The sequence below is a fragment of the Schistocerca gregaria genome, chromosome 11 (genome assembly GCF_023897955.1).
Source record: "Schistocerca gregaria isolate iqSchGreg1 chromosome 11, iqSchGreg1.2, whole genome shotgun sequence".
Taxonomy (NCBI): Eukaryota; Metazoa; Arthropoda; class Insecta; order Orthoptera; family Acrididae; genus Schistocerca; species Schistocerca gregaria.
This window is the reverse complement of record NC_064930.1, coordinates 5,103,574-5,121,782: the sequence shown is the minus strand read 5'-3', so window position 1 is coordinate 5,121,782 and position 18,209 is coordinate 5,103,574. Positions and strand designations below refer to the sequence as shown.

General features: G+C 49.3%; 12 non-coding genes across 12 annotated transcripts; all 12 read left to right on the top strand.

Annotated features, from left to right (window-relative positions):
* Positions 1 to 210: 210 nt before the first annotated feature.
* Positions 211 to 284, top strand: Trnaa-agc (transfer RNA alanine (anticodon AGC)). The gene has a single exon. It is a non-coding gene; the product is annotated as a tRNA-Ala (tRNA).
* Positions 285 to 1,798: 1,514 nt separating this feature from the next.
* Positions 1,799 to 1,872, top strand: Trnaa-agc (transfer RNA alanine (anticodon AGC)). Its single transcript has one exon. It is a non-coding gene; the product is annotated as a tRNA-Ala (tRNA).
* Positions 1,873 to 3,386: 1,514 nt separating this feature from the next.
* Trnaa-agc (transfer RNA alanine (anticodon AGC)) lies at positions 3,387 to 3,460 on the top strand. Its single transcript has one exon. It is a non-coding gene; the product is annotated as a tRNA-Ala (tRNA).
* Positions 3,461 to 4,963: 1,503 nt separating this feature from the next.
* Trnaa-agc (transfer RNA alanine (anticodon AGC)) lies at positions 4,964 to 5,037 on the top strand. The gene has a single exon. It is a non-coding gene; the product is annotated as a tRNA-Ala (tRNA).
* Positions 5,038 to 6,551: 1,514 nt separating this feature from the next.
* On the top strand, positions 6,552 to 6,625 carry Trnaa-agc (transfer RNA alanine (anticodon AGC)). Its single transcript has one exon. It is a non-coding gene; the product is annotated as a tRNA-Ala (tRNA).
* Positions 6,626 to 8,128: 1,503 nt separating this feature from the next.
* Positions 8,129 to 8,202, top strand: Trnaa-agc (transfer RNA alanine (anticodon AGC)). Its single transcript has one exon. It is a non-coding gene; the product is annotated as a tRNA-Ala (tRNA).
* A 1,497-nt stretch (positions 8,203 to 9,699) lies between these two features.
* Trnaa-agc (transfer RNA alanine (anticodon AGC)) lies at positions 9,700 to 9,773 on the top strand. The gene has a single exon. It is a non-coding gene; the product is annotated as a tRNA-Ala (tRNA).
* A 1,502-nt stretch (positions 9,774 to 11,275) lies between these two features.
* On the top strand, positions 11,276 to 11,350 carry Trnaa-agc (transfer RNA alanine (anticodon AGC)). The gene has a single exon. It is a non-coding gene; the product is annotated as a tRNA-Ala (tRNA).
* Positions 11,351 to 12,853: 1,503 nt separating this feature from the next.
* Positions 12,854 to 12,927, top strand: Trnaa-agc (transfer RNA alanine (anticodon AGC)). Its single transcript has one exon. It is a non-coding gene; the product is annotated as a tRNA-Ala (tRNA).
* Positions 12,928 to 14,430: 1,503 nt separating this feature from the next.
* Positions 14,431 to 14,504, top strand: Trnaa-agc (transfer RNA alanine (anticodon AGC)). The gene has a single exon. It is a non-coding gene; the product is annotated as a tRNA-Ala (tRNA).
* A 1,503-nt stretch (positions 14,505 to 16,007) lies between these two features.
* Positions 16,008 to 16,081, top strand: Trnaa-agc (transfer RNA alanine (anticodon AGC)). The gene has a single exon. It is a non-coding gene; the product is annotated as a tRNA-Ala (tRNA).
* Positions 16,082 to 17,584: 1,503 nt separating this feature from the next.
* Trnaa-agc (transfer RNA alanine (anticodon AGC)) lies at positions 17,585 to 17,658 on the top strand. The gene has a single exon. It is a non-coding gene; the product is annotated as a tRNA-Ala (tRNA).
* The last annotated feature ends 551 nt before the right edge of the window (positions 17,659 to 18,209 follow it).

Here is an 18,209-nt window from a genome sequence, read left to right as displayed (position 1 = left end):
TTCGTCTTACTCAGAGCGGTGTCTGAACTCTATTTTCGACGTTATGCGTGCCACTTTCATTGTGGCCAACTACGATTCGATACAGAATGCACGAAACCTGAAAGACTCCCTCACTGATACATAGAGAGTAGTGTTTGTCTGCGGAATAATGGGAGTGCAAGGGTCTGTGACGTTGATATGACTGTATGTAGCACTACTAGTTATCGGGGGGGTGGGCGTAGCTCAGATGGTAGAGCGCTCGCTTAGCGTGCGAGAGGTGCTGGGATCGATACCCAGCGCCTCCAGAATTTTTAACACACCTACATGCGCACCTTGCCATGCAAGTGGAATAATTCCCAACCGGCAGAGGTGTGTAGGCAGATACAAGCGAACGATTAGCATCCACAATTGGCGAGCGTGCTTTTATTCGTGCGCAGGAAGCACCCTCCTCCCACACCTACACTTAATTTAGAAACAGTACAAATGTTCCCATAAGATTCTCAAGCCTACGTCGGAAAGATCTGCCTTGCGCCGATTTCACGTAAATCCCACTGCACGTTCCCATTCTTTGCGTCAGTCGGCTGCTACTGGTGTTGCTGGTTGTGACTGCTGATAACAGATGCCGTAGCAATCAATTCATGGAGTGAGTTGTATGTTTTGCGATAGTCTGTCTCTGACAAGGAAGCACAGGTGATATAGGTGCGAACACAGGAAGCTTGCAGCCCCTCGCTGCCTGCAGACACAGAGCAGCCACACTAGAAGAGCGGCCTAAGCCGTAGGCGAAATGTGCTCATTCGCTTTGGCGCGACGTCGAACTGTAAATAAGGCTGTCACTAGCGTGAGCGTTGCGTGAGCGTCGTGTAAAGTCGGAAAAGTCATCTGCATGGGTGATTGCCAAGTTTGGGGAGCGTTTCGTAGTACGATCAGTGCAATGGAGACGCGGAAACTTGTTGTGTCCCAGTGTTTTTCAGTTGGACGACAAGAGTTTTACACAGTAGCAAAGAGCGAGGCCCTGAGTTGGCATGAACAATGGAGAGCACAATGGGGCTCGAGATGTGCTTGTTACCTCAGGTGCTGTGTGATTGTCGACAAGGAGTGAAATGGACCAATTTGTGACCGCCCTTTCAATTTAAGACGTTCAAAACAGACGGAATTTGCATTCGTAATACCAGAGCATCGAAACTACTAGGAACTCTTGTGTATATGAACGTGTCCGCGCCATTGTATTCTGGTACATTCGCCGCTACAAACCAACCAACCATCGTGTCCGTGCACATCAGAGTCGCAAAGAATGGAGAATAGCCAGGCTTGGTCGTGTGTGTAGCTGTAGCTCAGTTGGCAGACCGTTCGCTTAGCGTATGAACGGTCTCGGGTTCAAGCCCCGGCTCCTCCATGTTTTGTGGTCAGTGCATGGTAAGTGTTGGTCGCGGCGAACATAAACGCACGCAAGAAGTTGCAAAACCAGCGTCACAGACTGATATGATGTATACTGTCATAAGGAGAGCAAGATGTAAGTGTGAGGACCGGCTGTTATCGTGGTGTCATCGAGTGCGGATCTGTCTTAGGTATCACGGCTTAACGTCATTGAAGTCTAGAGGTGGACAACACGTTCGTCTTACTCAGAGCGGTGTCTGAACTCTATTTTCGACGTTATGCGTGCCACTTTCATTGTGGCCAACTACGATTCGATACAGAATGCACGAAACCTGAAAGACTCCCTCACTGATACATAGAGAGTAGTGTTTGTCTGCGTAATAATGGGAGTGCAAGGGTCTGTGACGTTGATATGACTGTATGTAGCACTACTAGTTATCGGGGGGGTGGGCGTAGCTCAGATGGTAGAGCGCTCGCTTAGCGTGCGAGAGGTGCTGGGATCGATACCCAGCGCCTCCAGAATTTTTAACACACCTACATGCGCACCTTGCCATGCAAGTGGAATAATTCCCAACCGGCAGAGGTGTGTAGGCAGATACAAGCGAACGATTAGCATCCACAATTGGCGAGCGTGCTTTTATTCGTGCGCAGGAAGCACCCTCCTCCCACACCTACACTTAATTTAGAAACAGTACAAATGTTCCCATAAGATTCTCAAGCCTACGTCGGAAAGATCTGCCTTGCGCCGATTTCACGTAAATCCCACTGCACGTTCCCATTCTTTGCGTCAGTCGGCTGCTACTGGTGTTGCTGGTTGTGACTGCTGATAACAGATGCCGTAGCAATCAATTCATGGAGTGAGTTGTATGTTTTGCGATAGTCTGTCTCTGACAAGGAAGCACAGGTGATATAGGTGCGAACACAGGAAGCTTGCAGCCCCTCGCTGCCTGCAGACACAGAGCAGCCACACTAGAAGAGCGGCCTAAGCCGTAGGCGAAATGTGCTCATTCGCTTTGGCGCGACGTCGAACTGTAAATAAGGCTGTCACTAGCGTGAGCGTTGCGTGAGCGTCGTGTAAAGTCGGAAAAGTCATCTGCATGGGTGATTGCCAAGTTTGGGGAGCGTTTCGTAGTACGATCAGTGCAATGGAGACGCGGAAACTTGTTGTGTCCCAGTGTTTTTCAGTTGGACGACAAGAGTTTTACACAGTAGCAAAGAGCGAGGCCCTGAGTTGGCATGAACAATGGAGAGCACAATGGGGCTCGAGATGTGCTTGTTACCTCAGGTGCTGTGTGATTGTCGACAAGGAGTGAAATGGACCAATTTGTGACCGCCCTTTCAATTTAAGACGTTCAAAACAGACGGAATTTGCATTCGTAATACCAGAGCATCGAAACTACTAGGAACTCTTGTGTATATGAACGTGTCCGCGCCTTTGTATTCTGGTACATTCGCCGCTACAAACCAACCAACCATCGTGTCCGTGCACATCAGAGTCGCAAAGAATGGAGAATAGCCAGGCTTGGTCGTGTGTGTAGCTGTAGCTCAGTTGGCAGATCGTTCGCTTAGCGTGTGAACGGTCTCGGGTTCAAGCCCCGGCTCCTCCATGTTTTGTGGTCAGTGCATGGTAAGTGTTGGTCGCGGCGAACATAAACGCACGCAAGAAGTTGCAAAACCAGCGTCACAGACTGATATGATGTATACTGTCATAAGGAGAGCAAGATGTAAGTGTGAGGACCGGCTGTTATCGTGGTGTCATCGTGTGCAGATCTGTCTTAGGTATCACGGCTTAACGTCATTGAAGTCTAGAGGTGGACAACACGTTCGTCTTACTCAGAGCGGTGTCTGAACTCTATTTTCGACGTTATGCGTGCCACTTTCATTGTGGCCAACTACGCTTCGATACAGAATGCACGAAACCTGAAAGACACCCTCACTGATACATAGAGAGTAGTGTTTGTCTGCGGAATAATGGGAGTGCAAGGGTCTGTGACGTTGATATGACTGTATGTAGCACTACTAGTTACCGGGGGGGTGGGCGTAGCTCAGATGGTAGAGCGCTCGCTTAGCGTGCGAGAGGTACTGGGATCGATACCCAGCGCCTCCAGAATTTTTAACACACCTACATGCGCACCTTGCCATGCAAGTGGAATAATTCCCATCCGGCAGAGGTGTGTAGGCAGATACAAGCGAACGATTAGCATCCACAATTGGCGAGCGTGCTTTTATTCGTGCGCAGGAAGCACCCTCCTCCCACACCTACACTTAATTTAGAAACAGTACAAATGTTCCCATAAGATTGTCAAGCCTACGTCGGAAAGATCTGCCTTGCGCCGATTTCACGTAAATCCCACTGCACGTTCCCATTCTTTGCGTCAGTCGGCTGCTACTGGTGTTGCTGGTTGTGACTGCTGATAACAGATGCCGTAGCAATCAATTCATGGAGTGAGTTGTATGTTTTGCGATAGTCTGTCTCTGACAAGGAAGCACAGGTGATATAGGTGCGAACACAGGAAGCTTGCAGCCCCTCGCTGCCTGCAGACACAGAGCAGCCACACTAGAAGAGCGGCCTAAGCCGTAGGCGAAATGTGCTCATTCGCTTTGGCGCGACGTCGAACTGTAAATAAGGCTGTCACTAGCGTGAGCGTCGTGTAAAGTCGGAAAAGTCATCTGCATGGGTGATTGCCAAGTTTGGGGAGCGTTTCGTAGTACGATCAGTGCAATGGAGACGCGGAAACTTGTTGTGTCCCAGTGTTTTTCAGTTGGACGACAAGAGTTTTACACAGTAGCAAAGAGCGAGGCACTGAGTTGGCATGAACAATGGAGAGCACAATGGGGCTCGAGATGTGCTTGTTACCTCAGGTGCTGTGTGATTGTCGACAAGGAGTGAAATGGACCAATTTGTGACCGCCCTTTCAATTTAAGACGTTCAAAACAGACGGAATTTGCATTCGTAATACCAGAGCATCGAAACTACTAGGAACTCTTGTGTATATGAACGTGTCCGCGCCTTTGTATTCTGGTACCTTCGCCGCTACAAACCAACCAACCATCGTGTCCGTGCACATCAGAGTCGCAAAGAATGGAGAATAGCCAGGCTTGGTCGTGTGTGTAGCTGTAGCTCAGTTGGCAGATCGTTCGCTTAGCGTGTGAACGGTCTCGGGTTCAAGCCCCGGCTCCTCCATGTTTTGTGGTCAGTGCATGGTAAGTGTTGGTCGCGGCGAACATAAACGCACGCAAGAAGTTGCAAAACCAGCGTCACAGACTGATATGATGTATACTGTCATAAGGAGAGCAAGATGTAAGTGTGAGGACCGGCTGTTATCGTGGTGTCATCGAATGCAGATCTGTCTTAGGTATCACGGCTTAACGTCATTGAAGTCTAGAGGTGGACAACACGTTTGTCTTACTCAGAGCGGTGTCTGAACTCTATTTTCGACGTTATGCGTGCCACTTTCATTGTGGCCAACTACGATTCGATACAGAATGCACGAAACCTGAAAGACACCCTCACTGATACATAGAGAGTAGTGTTTGTCTGCGGAATAATGGGAGTGCAAGGGTCTGTGACGTTGATATGACTGTATGTAGCACTACTAGTTACCGGGGTGGTGGACGTAGCTCAGATGGTAGAGCGCTCGCTTAGCGTGCGAGAGGTACTGGGATCGATACCCAGCGCCTCCAGAATTTTTAACACACCTACATGCGCACCTTGCCATGCAAGTGGAATAATTCCCAACCGGCAGAGGTGTGTAGGCAGATACAAGCGAACGATTAGCATCCACAATTGGCGAGCGTGCTTTTATTCGTGCGCAGGAAGCACCCTCCTCCCACACCTACACTTAATTTAGAAACAGTACAAATGTTCCCATAAGATTCTGAAGCCTACGTCGGAAAGATCTGCCTTGCGCCGATTTCACGTAAATCCCACTGCACGTTCCCATTCTTTGCGTCAGTCGGCTGCTACTGGTGTTGCTGGTTGTCACTGCTGATAACAGATGCCGTAGCAATCAATTCATGGAGTGAGTTGTATGTTTTGCGATAGTCTGTCTCTGACAAGGAAGCACAGGTGATATAGGTGCGAACACAGGAAGCTTGCAGCCCCTCGCTGCCTGCAGACACAGAGCAGCCACACTAGAAGAGCGGCCTAAGCCGTAGGCGAAATGTGCTCATTCGCTTTGGCGCGACGTCGAACTGTAAATAAGGCTGTCACTAGCGTGAGCGTTGCGTGAGCGTCGTGTAAAGTCGGAAAAGTCATCTGCATGGGTGATTGCCAAGTTTGGGGAGCGTTTCGTACTACGATCAGTGCAATGGAGACGCGGAAACTTGTTGTGTCCCAGTGTTTTTCAGTTGGACGACAAGAGTTTTACACAGTAGCAAAGAGCGAGGCACTGAGTTGGCATGAACAATGGAGAGCACAATGGGGCTCGAGATGTGCTTGTTACCTCAGGTGCTGTGTGATTGTCGACAAGGAGTGAAATGGACCAATTTGTGACCGCCCTTTCAATTTAAGACGTTCAAAACAGACGGAATTTGCATTCGTAATACCAGAGCATCGAAACTACTAGGAACTCTTGTGTATATGAACGTGTCCGCGCCTTTGTATTCTGGTACCTTCGCCGCTACAAACCAACCAACCATCGTGTCCGTGCACATCAGAGTCGCAAAGAATGGAGAATAGCCAGGCTTGGTAGTGTGTGTAGCTGTAGCTCAGTTGGCAGATCGTTCGCTTAGCGTGTGAACGGTCTCGGGTTCAAGCCCCGGCTCCTCCATGTTTTGTGGTCAGTGCATGGTAAGTGTTGGTCGCGGCGAACATAAACGCACGCAAGAAGTTGCAAAACCAGCGTCACAGACTGATATGATGTATACTGTCATAAGGAGAGCAAGATGTAAGTGTGAGGACCGGCTGTTATCGTGGTGTCATCGAGTGCAGATCTGTCTTAGGTATCACGGCTTAACGTCATTGAAGTCTAGAGGTGGACAACACGTTTGTCTTACTCAGAGCGGTGTCTGAACTCTATTTTCGACGTTATGCGTGCCACTTTCATTGTGGCCAACTACGATTCGATACAGAATGCACGAAACCTGAAAGACACCCTCACTGATACATAGAGAGTAGTGTTTGTCTGCGGCATAATGGGAGTGCAAGGGTGTGTGACGTTGATATGACTGTATGTAGCACTACTAGTTACCGGGGGGGTGGGCGTAGCTCAGATGGTAGAGCGCTCGCTTAGCGTGCGAGAGGTACTGGGATCGATACCCAGCGCCTCCAGAATTTTTAACACACCTACATGCGCACCTTGCCATGCAAGTGGAATAATTCCCAACCGGCAGAGGTGTGTAGGCAGATACAAGCGAACGATTAGCATCCACAATTGGCGAGCGTGCTTTTATTCGTGCGCAGGAAGCACCCTCCTCCCACACCTACACTTAATTTAGAAACAGTACAAATGTTCCCATAAGATTGTCAAGCCTACGTCGGAAAGATCTGCCTTGCGCCGATTTCACGTAAATCCCACTGCACGTTCCCATTCTTTGCGTCAGTCGGCTGCTACTGGTGTTGCTGGTTGTGACTGCTGATAACAGATGCCGTAGCAATCAATTCATGGAGTGAGTTGTATGTTTTGCGATAGTCTGTCTCTGACAAGGAAGCACAGGTGATATAGGTGCGAACACAGGAAGCTTGCAGCCCCTCGCTGCCTGCAGACACAGAGCAGCCACACTAGAAGAGCGGCCTAAGCCGTAGGCGAAATGTGCTCATTCGCTTTGGCGCGACGTCGAACTGTAAATAAGGCTGTCACTAGCGTGAGCGTCGTGTAAAGTCGGAAAAGTCATCTGCATGGGTGATTGCCAAGTTTGGGGAGCGTTTCGTAGTACGATCAGTGCAATGGAGACGCGGAAACTTGTTGTGTCCCAGTGTTTTTCAGTTGGACGACAAGAGTTTTACACAGTAGCAAAGAGCGAGGCACTGAGTTGGCATGAACAATGGAGAGCACAATGGGGCTCGAGATGTGCTTGTTACCTCAGGTGCTGTGTGATTGTCGACAAGGAGTGAAATGGACCAATCTGTGACCGCCCTTTCAATTTAAGACGTTCAAAACAGACGGAATTTGCATTCGTAATACCAGAGCATCGAAACTACTAGGAACTCTTGTGTATATGAACGTGTCCGCGCCTTTGTATTCTGGTACCTTCGCCGCTACAAACCAACCAACCATCGTGTCCGTGCACATCAGAGTCGCAAAGAATGGAGAATAGCCAGGCTTGGTCGTGTGTGTAGCTGTAGCTCAGTTGGCAGATCGTTCGCTTAGCGTGTGAACGGTCTCGTGTTCAAGCCCCGGCTCCTCCATGTTTTGTGGTCAGTGCATGGTAAGTGTTGGTCGCGGCGAACATAAACGCACGCAAGAAGTTGCAAAACCAGCGTCACAGACTGATATGATGTATACTGTCATAAGGAGAGCAAGATGTAAGTGTGAGGACCGGCTGTTATCGTGGTGTCATCGAGTGCAGATCTGTCTTAGGTATCACGGCTTAACGTCATTGAAGTCTAGAGGTGGACAACACGTTTGTCTTACTCAGAGCGGTGTCTGAACTCTATTTTCGACGTTATGCGTGCCACTTTCATTGTGGCCAACTACGATTCGATACAGAATGCACGAAACCTGAAAGACACCCTCACTGATACATAGAGAGTAGTGTTTGTCTGCGGAATAATGGGAGTGCAAGGGTGTGTGACGTTGATATGACTGTATGTAGCACTACTAGTTACCGGGGGGGTGGGCGTAGCTCAGATGGTAGAGCGCTCGCTTAGCGTGCGAGAGGTACTGGGATCGATACCCAGCGCCTCCAGAATTTTTAACACACCTACATGCGCACCTTGCCATGCAAGTGGAATAATTCCCAACCGGCAGAGGTGTGTAGGCAGATACAAGCGAACGATCCACAATTGGCGAGCGTGCTTTTATTCGTGCGCAGGAAGCACCCTCCTCCCACACCTACACTTAATTTAGAAACAGTACAAATGTTCCCATAAGATTGTCAAGCCTACGTCGGAAAGATCTGCCTTGCGCCGATTTCACGTAAATCCCACTGCACGTTCCCATTCTTTGCGTCAGTCGGCTGCTACTGGTGTTGCTGGTTGTGACTGCTGATAACAGATGCCGTAGCAATCAATTCATGGAGTGAGTTGTATGTTTTGCGATAGTCTGTCTCTGACAAGGAAGCACAGGTGATATAGGTGCGAACACAGGAAGCTTGCAGCCCCTCGCTGCCTGCAGACACAGAGCAGCCACACTAGAAGAGCGGCCTAAGCCGTAGGCGAAATGTGCTCATTCGCTTTGGCGCGACGTCGAACTGTAAATAAGGCTGTCACTAGCGTGAGCGTCGTGTAAAGTCGGAAAAGTCATCTGCATGGGTGATTGCCAAGTTTGGGGAGCGTTTCGTAGTACGATCAGTGCAATGGAGACGCGGAAACTTGTTGTGTCCCAGTGTTTTTCAGTTGGACGACAAGAGTTTTACACAGTAGCAAAGAGCGAGGCACTGAGTTGGCATGAACAATGGAGAGCACAATGGGGCTCGAGATGTGCTTGTTACCTCAGGTGCTGTGTGATTGTCGACAAGGAGTGAAATGGACCAATTTGTGACCGCCCTTTCAATTTAAGACGTTCAAAACAGACGGAATTTGCATTCGTAATACCAGAGCATCGAAACTACTAGGAACTCTTGTGTATATGAACGTGTCCGCGCCTTTGTATTCTGGTACCTTCGCCGCTACAAACCAACCAACCATCGTGTCCGTGCACATCAGAGTCGCAAACAATGGAGAATAGCCAGGCTTGGTCGTGTGTGTAGCTGTAGCTCAGTTGGCAGATCGTTCGCTTAGCGTGTGAACGGTCTCGGGTTCAAGCCCCGGCTCCTCCATGTTTTGTGGTCAGTGCATGGTAAGTGTTGGTCGCGGCGAACATAAACGCACGCAAGAAGTTGCAAAACCAGCGTCACAGACTGATATGATGTATACTGTCATAAGGAGAGCAAGATGTAAGTGTGAGGACCGGCTGTTATCGTGGTGTCATCGAATGCAGATCTGTCTTAGGTATCACGGCTTAACGTCATTGAAGTCTAGAGGTGGACAACACGTTTGTCTTACTCAGAGCGGTGTCTGAACTCTATTTTCGACGTTATGCGTGCCACTTTCATTGTGGCCAACTACGATTCGATACAGAATGCACGAAACCTGAAAGACACCCTCACTGATACATAGAGAGTAGTGTTTGTCTGCGGAATAATGGGAGTGCAAGGGTCTGTGACGTTGATATGACTGTATGTAGCACTACTAGTTACCGGGGGGGTGGGCGTAGCTCAGATGGTAGAGCGCTCGCTTAGCGTGCGAGAGGTACTGGGATCGATACCCAGCGCCTCCAGAATTTTTAACACACCTACATGCGCACCTTGCCATGCAAGTGGAATAATTCCCAACCGGCAGAGGTGTGTAGGCAGATACAAGCGAACGATTAGCATCCACAATTGGCGAGCGTGCTTTTATTCGTGCGCAGGAAGCACCCTCCTCCCACACCTACACTTAATTTAGAAACAGTACAAATGTTCCCATAAGATTCTCAAGCCTACGTCGGAAAGATCTGCCTTGCGCCGATTTCACGTAAATCCCACTGCACGTTCCCATTCTTTGCGTCAGTCGGCTGCTACTGGTGTTGCTGGTTGTGACTGCTGATAACAGATGCCGTAGCAATCAATTCATGGAGTGAGTTGTATGTTTTGCGATAGTCTGTCTCTGACAAGGAAGCACAGGTGATATAGGTGCGAACACAGGAAGCTTGCAGCCCCTCGCTGCCTGCAGACACAGAGCAGCCACACTAGAAGAGCGGCCTAAGCCGTAGGCGAAATGTGCTCATTCGCTTTGGCGCGACGTCGAACTGTAAATAAGGCTGTCACTAGCGTGAGCGTCGTGTAAAGTCGGAAAAGTCATCTGCATGGGTGATTGCCAAGTTTGGGGAGCGTTTCGTAGTACGATCAGTGCAATGGAGACGCGGAAACTTGTTGTGTCCCAGTGTTTTTCAGTTGGACGACAAGAGTTTTACACAGTAGCAAAGAGCGAGGCACTGAGTTGGCATGAACAATGGAGAGCACAATGGGGCTCGAGATGTGCTTGTTACCTCAGGTGCTGTGTGATTGTCGACAAGGAGTGAAATGGACCAATTTGTGACCGCCCTTTCAATTTAAGACGTTCAAAACAGACGGAATTTGCATTCGTAATACCAGAGCATCGAAACTACTAGGAACTCTTGTGTATATGAACGTGTCCGCGCCTTTGTATTCTGGTACCTTCGCCGCTACAAACCAACCAACCATCGTGTCCGTGCACATCAGAGTCGCAAAGAATGGAGAATAGCCAGGCTTGGTCGTGTCTGTAGCTGTAGCTCAGTTGGCAGATCGTTCGCTTAGCGTGTGAACGGTCTCGGGTTCAAGCCCCGGCTCTTCCATGTTTTGTGGTCAGTGCATGGTAAGTGTTGGTCGCGGCGAACATAAACGCACGCAAGAAGTTGCAAAACCAGCGTCACAGACTGATATGATGTATACTGTCATAAGGAGAGCAAGATGTAAGTGTGAGGACCGGCTGTTATCGTGGTGTCATCGAATGCAGATCTGTCTTAGGTATCACGGCTTAACGTCATTGAAGTCTAGAGGTGGACAACACGTTTGTCTTACTCAGAGCGGTGTCTGAACTCTATTTTCGACGTTATGCGTGCCACTTTCATTGTGGCCAACTACGATTCGATACAGAATGCACGAAACCTGAAAGACACCCTCACTGATACATAGAGAGTAGTGTTTGTCTGCGGAATAATGGGAGTGCAAGGGTCTGTGACGTTGATATGACTGTATGTAGCACTACTAGTTACCGGGGGGATGGGCGTAGCTCAGATGGTAGAGCGCTCGCTTAGCGTGCGAGAGGTACTGGGATCGATACCCAGCGCCTCCAGAATTTTTAACACACCTACATGCGCACCTTGCCATGCAAGTGGAATAATTCCCAACCGGCAGAGGTGTGTAGGCAGATACAAGCGAACGATTAGCATCCACAATTGGCGAGCGTGCTTTTATTCGTGCGCAGGAAGCACCCTCCTCCCACACCTACACTTAATTTAGAAACAGTACAAATGTTCCCATAAGATTGTCAAGCCTACGTCGGAAAGATCTGCCTTGCGCCGATTTCACGTAAATCCCACTGCACGTTCCCATTCTTTGCGTCAGTCGGCTGCTACTGGTGTTGCTGGTTGTGACTGCTGATAACAGATGCCGTAGCAATCAATTCATGGAGTGAGTTGTATGTTTTGCGATAGTCTGTCTCTGACAAGGAAGCACAGGTGATATAGGTGCGAACACAGGAAGCTTGCAGCCCCTCGCTGCCTGCAGACACAGAGCAGCCACACTAGAAGAGCGGCCTAAGCCGTAGGCGAAATGTGCTCATTCGCTTTGGCGCGACGTCGAACTGTAAATAAGGCTGTCACTAGCGTGAGCGTCGTGTAAAGTCGGAAAAGTCATCTGCATGGGTGATTGCCAAGTTTGGGGAGCGTTTCGTAGTACGATCAGTGCAATGGAGACGCGGAAACTTGTTGTGTCCCAGTGTTTTTCAGTTGGACGACAAGAGTTTTACACAGTAGCAAAGAGCGAGGCACTGAGTTGGCATGAACAATGGAGAGCACAATGGGGCTCGAGATGTGCTTGTTACCTCAGGTGCTGTGTGATTGTCGACAAGGAGTGAAATGGACCAATTTGTGACCGCCCTTTCAATTTAAGACGTTCAAAACAGACGGAATTTGCATTCGTAATACCAGAGCATCGAAACTACTAGGAACTCTTGTGTATATGAACGTGTCCGCGCCTTTGTATTCTGGTACCTTCGCCGCTACAAACCAACCAACCATCGTGTCCGTGCACATCAGAGTCGCAAACAATGGAGAATAGCCAGGCTTGGTCGTGTGTGTAGCTGTAGCTCAGTTGGCAGATCGTTCGCTTAGCGTGTGAACGGTCTCGTGTTCAAGCCCCGGCTCCTCCATGTTTTGTGGTCAGTGCATGGTAAGTGTTGGTCGCGGCGAACATAAACGCACGCAAGAAGTTGCAAAACCAGCGTCACAGACTGATATGATGTATACTGTCATAAGGAGAGCAAGATGTAAGTGTGAGGACCGGCTGTTATCGTGGTGTCATCGAATGCAGATCTGTCTTAGGTATCACGGCTTAACGTCATTGAAGTCTAGAGGTGGACAACACGTTTGTCTTACTCAGAGCGGTGTCTGAACTCTATTTTCGACGTTATGCGTGCCACTTTCATTGTGGCCAACTACGATTCGATACAGAATGCACGAAACCTGAAAGACACCCTCACTGATACATAGAGAGTAGTGTTTGTCTGCGGAATAATGGGAGTGCAAGGGTGTGTGACGTTGATATGACTGTATGTAGCACTACTAGTTACCGGGGGGGTGGGCGTAGCTCAGATGGTAGAGCGCTCGCTTAGCGTGCGAGAGGTACTGGGATCGATACCCAGCGCCTCCAGAATTTTTAACACACCTACATGCGCACCTTGCCATGCAAGTGGAATAATTCCCAACCGGCAGAGGTGTGTAGGCAGATACAAGCGAACGATTAGCATCCACAATTGGCGAGCGTGCTTTTATTCGTGCGCAGGAAGCACCCTCCTCCCACACCTACACTTAATTTAGAAACAGTACAAATGTTCCCATAAGATTGTCAAGCCTACGTCGGAAAGATCTGCCTTGCGCCGATTTCACGTAAATCCCACTGCACGTTCCCATTCTTTGCGTCAGTCGGCTGCTACTGGTGTTGCTGGTTGTGACTGCTGATAACAGATGCCGTAGCAATCAATACATGGAGTGAGTTGTATGTTTTGCGATAGTCTGTCTCTGACAAGGAAGCACAGGTGATATAGGTGCGAACACAGGAAGCTTGCAGCCCCTCGCTGCCTGCAGACACAGAGCAGCCACACTAGAAGAGCGGCCTAAGCCGTAGGCGAAATGTGCTCATTCGCTTTGGCGCGACGTCGAACTGTAAATAAGGCTGTCACTAGCGTGAGCGTCGTGTAAAGTCGGAAAAGTCATCTGCATGGGTGATTGCCAAGTTTGGGGAGCGTTTCGTAGTACGATCAGTGCAATGGAGACGCGGAAACTTGTTGTGTCCCAGTGTTTTTCAGTTGGACGACAAGAGTTTTACACAGTAGCAAAGAGCGAGGCACTGAGTTGGCATGAACAATGGAGAGCACAATGGGGCTCGAGATGTGCTTGTTACCTCAGGTGCTGTGTGATTGTCGACAAGGAGTGAAATGGACCAATTTGTGACCGCCCTTTCAATTTAAGACGTTCAAAACAGACGGAATTTGCATTCGTAATACCAGAGCATCGAAACTACTAGGAACTCTTGTGTATATGAACGTGTCCGCGCCTTTGTATTCTGGTACCTTCGCCGCTACAAACCAACCAACCATCGTGTCCGTGCACATCAGAGTCGCAAACAATGGAGAATAGCCAGGCTTGGTCGTGTGTGTAGCTGTAGCTCAGTTGGCAGATCGTTCGCTTAGCGTGTGAACGGTCTCGGGTTCAAGCCCCGGCTCCTCCATGTTTTGTGGTCAGTGCATGGTAAGTGTTGGTCGCGGCGAACATAAACGCACGCATGAAGTTGCAAAACCAGCGTCACAGACTGATATGATGTATACTGTCATAAGGAGAGCAAGATGTAAGTGTGAGGACCGGCTGTTATCGTGGTGTCATCGAGTGCGGATCTGTCTTAGGTATCACGGCTTAACGTCATTGAAGTCTAGAGGTGGACAACACGTTCGTCTTACTCAGAGCGGTGTCTGAACTCTATTTTCGACGTTATGCGTGCCACTTTCATTGTGGCCAACTACGATTCGATACAGAATGCACGAAACCTGAAAGACACCCTCACTGATACATAGAGAGTAGTGTTTGTCTGCGGAATAATGGGAGTGCAAGGGTGTGTGACGTTGATATGACTGTATGTAGCACTACTAGTTATCGGGGGGGTGGGCGTAGCTCAGATGGTAGAGCGCTCGCTTAGCGTGCGAGAGGTACTGGGATCGATACCCAGCGCCTCCAGAATTTTTAACACACCTACATGCGCACCTTGCCATGCAAGTGGAATAATTCCCAACCGGCAGAGGTGTGTAGGCAGATACAAGCGAACGATTAGCATCCACAATTGGCGAGCGTGCTTTTATTCGTGCGCAGGAAGCACCCTCCTCCCACACCTACACTTAATTTAGAAACAGTACAAATGTTCCCATAAGATTCTGAAGCCTACGTCGGAAAGATCTGCCTTGCGCCGATTTCACGTAAATCCCACTGCACGTTCCCATTCTTTGCGTCAGTCGGCTGCTACTGGTGTTGCTGGTTGTCACTGCTGATAACAGATGCCGTAGCAATCAATTCATGGAGTGAGTTGTATGTTTTGCGATAGTCTGTCTCTGACAAGGAAGCACAGGTGATATAGGTGCGAACACAGGAAGCTTGCAGCCCCTCGCTGCCTGCAGACACAGAGCAGCCACACTAGAAGAGCGGCCTAAGCCGTAGGCGAAATGTGCTCATTCGCTTTGGCGCGACGTCGAACTGTAAATAAGGCTGTCACTAGCGTGAGCGTCGTGTAAAGTCGGAAAAGTCATCTGCATGGGTGATTGCCAAGTTTGGGGAGCGTTTCGTAGTACGATCAGTGCAATGGAGATGCGGAAACTTGTTGTGTCCCAGTGTTTTTCAGTTGGACGACAAGAGTTTTACACAGTAGCAAAGAGCGAGGCACTGAGTTGGCATGAACAATGGAGAGCACAATGGGGCTCGAGATGTGCTTGTTACCTCAGGTGCTGTGTGATTGTCGACAAGGAGTGAAATGGACCAATTTGTGACCGCCCTTTCAATTTAAGACGTTCAAAACAGACGGAATTTGCATTCGTAATACCAGAGCATCGAAACTACTAGGAACTCTTGTGTATATGAACGTGTCCGCGCCTTTGTATTCTGGTACCTTCGCCGCTACAAACCAACCAACCATCGTGTCCGTGCACATCAGAGTCGCAAAGAATGGAGAATAGCCAGGCTTGGTCGTGTGTGTAGCTGTAGCTCAGTTGGCAGATCGTTCGCTTAGCGTGTGAACGGTCTCGGGTTCAAGCCCCGGCTCCTCCATGTTTTGTGGTCAGTGCATGGTAAGTGTTGGTCGCGGCGAACATAAACGCACGCATGAAGTTGCAAAACCAGCGTCACAGACTGATATGATGTATACTGTCATAAGGAGAGCAAGATGTAAGTGTGAGGACCGGCTGTTATCGTGGTGTCATCGAGTGCGGATCTGTCTTAGGTATCACGGCTTAACGTCATTGAAGTCTAGAGGTGGACAACACGTTCGTCTTACTCAGAGCGGTGTCTGAACTCTATTTTCGACGTTATGCGTGCCACTTTCATTGTGGCCAACTACGATTCGATACAGAATGCACGAAACCTGAAAGACACCCTCACTGATACATAGAGAGTAGTGTTTGTCTGCGGAATAATGGGAGTGCAAGGGTGTGTGACGTTGATATGACTGTATGTAGCACTACTAGTTATCGGGGGGGTGGGCGTAGCTCAGATGGTAGAGCGCTCGCTTAGCGTGCGAGAGGTACTGGGATCGATACCCAGCGCTTCCAGAATTTTTAACACACCTACATGCGCACCTTGCCATGCAAGTGGAATAATTCCCAACCGGCAGAGGTGTGTAGGCAGATACAAGCGAACGATTAGCATCCACAATTGGCGAGCGTGCTTTTATTCGTGCGCAGGAAGCACCCTCCTCCCACACCTACACTTAATTTAGAAACAGTACAAATGTTCCCATAAGATTCTGAAGCCTACGTCGGAAAGATCTGCCTTGCGCCGATTTCACGTAAATCCCACTGCACGTTCCCATTCTTTGCGTCAGTCGGCTGCTACTGGTGTTGCTGGTTGTCACTGCTGATAACAGATGCCGTAGCAATCAATTCATGGAGTGAGTTGTATGTTTTGCGATAGTCTGTCTCTGACAAGGAAGCACAGGTGATATAGGTGCGAACACAGGAAGCTTGCAGCCCCTCGCTGCCTGCAGACACAGAGCAGCCACACTAGAAGAGCGGCCTAAGCCGTAGGCGAAATGTGCTCATTCGCTTTGGCGCGACGTCGAACTGTAAATAAGGCTGTCACTAGCGTGAGCGTCGTGTAAAGTCGGAAAAGTCATCTGCATGGGTGATTGCCAAGTTTGGGGAGCGTTTCGTAGTACGATCAGTGCAATGGAGACGCGGAAACTTGTTGTGTCCCAGTGTTTTTCAGTTGGACGACAAGAGTTTTACACAGTAGAAAAGAGCGAGGCACTGAGTTGGCATGAACAATGGAGAGCACAATGGGGCTCGAGATGTGCTTGTTACCTCAGGTGCTGTGTGATTGTCGACAAGGAGTGAAATGGACCAATTTGTGACCGCCCTTTCAATTTAAGACGTTCAAAACAGACGGAATTTGCATTCGTAATACCAGAGCATCGAAACTACTAGGAACTCTTGTGTATATGAACGTGTCCGCGCCTTTGTATTCTGGTACCTTCGCCGCTACAAACCAACCAACCATCGTGTCCGTGCACATCAGAGTCGCAAAGAATGGAGAATAGCCAGGCTTGGTCGTGTCTGTAGCTGTAGCTCAGTTGGCAGATCGTTCGCTTAGCGTGTGAACGGTCTCGGGTTCAAGCCCCGGCTCCTCCATGTTTTGTGGTCAGTGCATGGTAAGTGTTGGTCGCGGCGAACATAAACGCACGCATGAAGTTGCAAAACCAGCGTCACAGACTGATATGATGTATACTGTCATAAGGAGAGCAAGATGTAAGTGTGAGGACCGGCTGTTATCGTGGTGTCATCGAGTGCGGATCTGTCTTAGGTATCACGGCTTAACGTCATTGAAGTCTAGAGGTGGACAACACGTTCGTCTTACTCAGAGCGGTGTCTGAACTCTATTTTCGACGTTATGCGTGCCACTTTCATTGTGGCCAACTACGATTCGATACAGAATGCACGAAACCTGAAAGACACCCTCACTGATACATAGAGAGTAGTGTTTGTCTGCGGAATAATGGGAGTGCAAGGGTGTGTGACGTTGATATGACTGTATGTAGCACTACTAGTTATCGGGGGGGTGGGCGTAGCTCAGATGGTAGAGCGCTCGCTTAGCGTGCGAGAGGTACTGGGATCGATACCCAGCGCCTCCAGAATTTTTAACACACCTACATGCGCACCTTGCCATGCAAGTGGAATAATTCCCAACCGGCAGAGGTGTGTAGGCAGATACAAGCGAACGATTAGCATCCACAATTGGCGAGCGTGCTTTTATTCGTGCGCAGGAAGCACCCTCCTCCCACACCTACACTTAATTTAGAAACAGTACAAATGTTCCCATAAGATTCTGAAGCCTACGTCGGAAAGATCTGCCTTGCGCCGATTTCACGTAAATCCCACTGCACGTTCCCATTCTTTGCGCCAGTCGGCTGCTACTGGTGTTGCTGGTTGTCACTGCTGATAACAGATGCCGTAGCAATCAATTCATGGAGTGAGTTGTATGTTTTGCGATAGTCTGTCTCTGACAAGGAAGCACAGGTGATATAGGTGCGAACACAGGAAGCTTGCAGCCCCTCGCTGCCTGCAGACACAGAGCAGCCACACTAGAAGAGCGGCCTAAGCCGTAGGCGAAATGTGCTCATTCGCTTTGGCGCGACGTCGAACTGTAAATAAGGCTGTCACTAGCGTGAGCGTCGTGTAAAGT